Source organism: Berghia stephanieae, chromosome 7 (assembly GCF_034508935.2).
Source record: "Berghia stephanieae isolate SIO BIC M18660-M18661 chromosome 7, UCSD_Bste_1.3, whole genome shotgun sequence".
NCBI lineage: Eukaryota > Metazoa > Mollusca > Gastropoda > Nudibranchia > Aeolidiidae > Berghia > Berghia stephanieae.
The window spans coordinates 55,781,237-55,786,236 of NC_088366.1; the positions used below are offsets into that span (position 1 = coordinate 55,781,237).

Here is a 5,000-nt window from a genome sequence, read left to right on the forward strand (position 1 = left end):
CTAACTACTACCACTACTACTACTACTACTACTACTACTACTACTAACTACTACTACTACTACTACTACTACTACTACACACTACTACTACTACTAACTACTACTACTACTACTACTACTACTACTACTACTACTACACTACTACTACTACTACTACTACTACTACTACTACTACTACTACACTACTACTACTACTACTACTACTACTACTACTACTACTACTACTACTATACTACTACTACTACTACACTACTACACTACTATACTACCATTATTACGACGACATCATCTGCGATGATGACAATCCATCATCACCTCCACAATATTCAAAGACCACTAATACTACCTCTACTACCACTACCTCCTAATTGAAAAACAAATCAAACAAACGATAAAAAAAAGATAACCCTAAATTAGAAATTTTTTTCTCGCATATGCCCCCCCCCCCCCCCCCACACACACACACTCCAAAACCCCCAAACAAACAAATAAACAAAATAAAAACAAAAATCAAAAACAAATAAAAACAAATAACAAAACAAATCCAAAAACAACCATTACAACTGTCTTCTAAAACTCTGAATCCGTATTCTGCCTCAAAACGCCATTTGTGACCCATCGCCTCAAAACGGTATTAAGTCGGGTTCGTTAAGATGTTGATAATTGAATTTATAACCAGAAATATCAGTTTGTATGTCTTATTGAGGAGAATGGGTACCATATTTTAGGGTGCTAATGCCTACAATTTATATTTTTGATCAGTTTAACATTTAATTCGGCTTTTAAGCATCTTGTTCGTTCCGACATAATACCGTTTTGAGACGATGGGTAACATATTATAACTATTAATAGATCAATAAGGGGAAACACTAGAAAAATAATTTTGAGGTGGGAATCTCACAGCATTGATAGCTTGTCATATCTAACACTTCACAACAAGAAGTCAGCGAAGAGCGTTTAGATTTGTATTATATTATCGGTGAGGTCTACAACCCAACCATCCTTTGAACATCCTTTTTTAATATATCTATGATGAGGTCAACAACGCTGCCTGCATCACAAATCCAATCCGGGTGTGAGATTCATCCGCCAGAATCGTCCTGGTGCCAGACTAGGTGTTATATCCGATTACGGATCAAAGTCGGTCTACCAGGTGGTTCGCTTCCTTTGAGCTTCCGGTATGTGATCGTACAATACGTGGTATTTAGTTTGACAAAATGTAGTGTTTCCGTCCTTCTCCTACTTCTCATCCTCATTTTCCTCCTCCTCCTTCTCATCCTCATTTTCCTCCTCCTCCTCCTTCTCTTCCTCGTCCTCCTCGCCCTCCTTCTCTTCCTCGTCGTCGTCGTCCTCCTCCTCCTTATCCTCCTCCTCCTCCCCCACCTTTTCATTCTCCTCCTCCTCCAGCTTTTCTCTCTTCTTCTTCTTCTTCTTCTTCTTCTTCTTCTTCTTCTTCTTCTTCTTCTTCTTCTTCTTCTTCTTCTTCTTCTTCTTCTTCTTGCTCGTCGTCGTCGTCGTCGTCGTCTTCTTCTTCTTCTTCTTCTTCTTCTTCTTCTTCTTCTTCTTCTTCTTCTTCTTCTTCTTCTTCTTCTTCTTCTTCTTCTTCTTCTTCTTCCTCCTCCTCCTCCTCCTCCTCCTCCTCCTCCTCCTCCTCCTCCTCCTCCTCCACTTCCTCCTCCTCCTCCTTCACCTCGACTACTACCACCACCACCCCCCCCCCCTCCCCCAAGGCGATGCAGGTTGATATAATATTGGGATGATTTTTTTCCCCTAGTATTTATCTCTATGGAAAAGAACACAGCAGAAACTAGGGGGAGAGGCAATAGAAAGAAGACGATGGGGGTGGATTGGACACACGCTTAGAAAGAATGACTCCACTATAACAAAGAAAGTATTGGACTAGAACCCTCAGGGCAGAAGATCAAGGGAAGGCCACGAGGAACATGGAGAAGAATTAAAGAAGCGGATATACAGAGAAGTGGTAAGACCTGGAATGAGATAAAAAAAAGTTAGCTCAGGATAGAGAAGGATGGAAACTGTTTGTCTGTGCCCTATACCCTGACCCAGGGTGAAAAAGGCAATGATGATGATGATGATGATTTATCTCTCTGCTTTGTCTGGCACTGTTTCATACACACTTTTGTGCGGCTATGTGGTCTACTGGTATGACACTCGCTTTCGGATCGGAAGGTCCTGGGTCGAACCTCGCTCGGCGCATAATTGAGTCCTTGGAAAAGGCTCTTTACTCACATTCTCTCAACGTACTCAGGTGTAAAATGAGTACCTGGCCGTTAACAGCGTTGTCTCTGTCCCAAAAGTTTTTGTAATATCGCCTGCCAGGCGTCATGTCTCGTTCTACATGTTATGTGTTGCTGTTGATCTGGGACCCCTTGTAAAGCGCTTTGAGCACGTTTAGTGGATATTGCTCTATATAAAATAAAAGCTCAAAGCTCAAGCTCAATTTTCTCCGACCTTTATCTCACACCAGTGCCTGCTCCCTAAGAACCTACCTACTTTTACCGGGTGTTTTGTGTGGCGTTTGATATCTTGTGTATAAATTCAGCTTTAAAATTGAACGTTTATATAGCGCAATATCCACTAAACATGCTCAAAGCGCTTTACAAGGGGTCCCTCGAGAACAGGAACACTTAACATGCAGGACGGGTTACGACGCCTGTATGGCGATATCACAATATTTTTCGGACAGAGACAACGCTGTTAACGGCCAGACAAAAAAAATTAGTCCTACAGAGCTATGGGCCGGAGTTTATCTATCCGGATTTCAATAGCTTGAAATGGAAAATAGCAATTGCTTGCTACTCTTTGGATAGGACGCTAGTTTATCGCAAAGTACTTTCCTCCAGATCTAACAGACCCAACAACCCATTTACTGCTGGGTGGACAAGGAGGTCGGATAAAAATCTCGACTGCACCCGGGATCGAACTTGGTCACTTTGCGGGCGAAGCGACCGCTCTACCAACCGAGCCCTCAGCCCTTCCCCCCCCCCCCCCCCTCCCCTTCCCCCCTCATTTAGTGGTATTGCACACTAGATACATAAAAGAACATTTTTTACAATAAAATCTTCTAACAAAAGCCAAAAAGTTGCCTTACCTGAATGACAGTCCTCTCCTATGCTGAATTTCACATAGTGGACACCATCATTTAGATATTTCTTCTACAGGAACGATAACTCTATCTCAGAATCTCAATTATTGATGACATGCGGTTAGGTGAAGTATTCCTCTGTTCTGCCCGCCACATGAATCTCGTACTAACAACACTAAACTATATCTTATAACCTTTATGCTTACAGGTTACTTTATGGACAACGCCAATAATTATTCCTTCCTCGAAATAATGAAAAATAGAAATAATGCAGTGATATATCCACACAACGTTATCTATGAATCGCAAATTATGCTATGCGTTTAGGTAAAATATGTATCTGTTCTGTCCGCCATATGAATCGTAACATCACACAAAACCATGTCGTTTAACCTCTATGCTTGCATTTTAGATTGTGGACAACACCATTTAGATATTCCTTATACTCGATATAGGACATATAAACAACGTAGGGGTAATATCCATACAATGTTACTACCTATGAATCTTCATTGGTGCTATACGTTTAGGTAAAATCAACACACAAAACCATGTCGTTTCATCTCTATGCTTGCATTTTAGATTGTGGACAACACCATTTAGATATTCCTTCCACTCATAGAATGTAGTAATAAATCCATACAACGTTAATACCTAAGATCTTCATTGATGCTATGCTTTTAGGTAAAATACTCATCTGTCCTGGCCGCCATATGAATAATATCGTTCAAAGTTCAACTGTTTTGCAGGATTTAAATAAGAATTAATCACCCAACTGGCTGTTTAAAATACGAACAAAGAGACGAGTTTATATATTCAGCTAATTATATTCATATGAATGACGTCGCATTTCGTCTCGCCAATGAATATTTAATTGAAAAATTTGAATATTGAACAAAATTTAATAATAATTTTAATATTGAACAAAATTTAATAATTTTATTATTGAACAAAATTTAATAATACTTTTATTAGGAATTTCCACTCATTCACAATGTCGGATTACGCAAATGACTTAGATTAATAGATATGGATTAATCTAGTCTGGTGTTGAACATCTATCTGGTCTTATTGAATCACGTTACATGGTTCAAACACCAGCTGCTGAGATCTCATTCCGGTTGCTCTCTCACTCTCTCTCTCTCTCTCTCTCTCTCCTCTCTCTCCTCTCTGTGTGTGTGTGTGTGTGTGTGTGTGTGGTGTGTGTCTGTGTGTGTATATGTGGGTGAGTGTGTGTGAGAGAGAGAGGGGGGTAGAGAGAAATAGAGAGAATGAGGTAGGGAAGAGTGAGAAAGAGAGAGGGAGGGGGAAAGAGAGAGGGGGGGGGGAGATAGAGAAAGAGAGGTAGAGAGAATGAGAGAAATATATATATAGGTGTATAATATATATAAATATATATATATATAATATATATAATATTATATATATATATATATACATATATATATGTATATATAGATATATATATATAATATATATATATAGAAAGTATCCTTCAGAGTCATTGGGCCCATAGAGCCGGAGTTTATCCCGGTTTCTATAGCGTGAAACAGACACTAGCAATTGCTGGCAATTCTTTTCACAGGACGCTATTCTATCGCAAAGTACTTTCCATCAAATCTTAAAGACTCTGTTACCCATTCACTGCTGAATGGACAGGTTGGGGTGGGGGGGGGGGGGGGGACTGCTCCATCAGGATCGATCTCGGTCCCTTTACGTGTGAGGCGAGTGCACTAACAACTGAGCTATCGGGACCCCCAAGGGTTAAATATTTTGAACAACCATCCCCCCCCCCCCCACAAACAACAAAAAACATCAAAAAACCACAAACAAAAACAAACAAAACAAACCAAAAAAGTCAAACATGAAAGAAACAAGGCGTTTTGTGTGTTTG

General features: G+C 39.9%; 1 protein-coding gene across 6 annotated transcripts in view; it reads right to left on the reverse strand.

Moving 5' to 3' along the window:
- Positions 1 to 5,000, reverse strand: part of LOC144977521 (acetylcholinesterase-like) — a 148,720-nt gene that overhangs the window by 115,807 nt on the left and 27,913 nt on the right. For 2 of the 6 annotated variants that reach the window (XM_078922825.1, XM_078922828.1), the window contains exon 2: positions 3,113 to 3,844. The exons of the other annotated variants lie outside the window; for them this stretch is intronic. The gene's annotated coding sequence lies outside the window, so the exon portion shown is untranslated. The remainder of the gene's footprint in view (positions 1 to 3,112; positions 3,845 to 5,000) is intronic. 6 annotated transcript variants of the gene reach the window in all.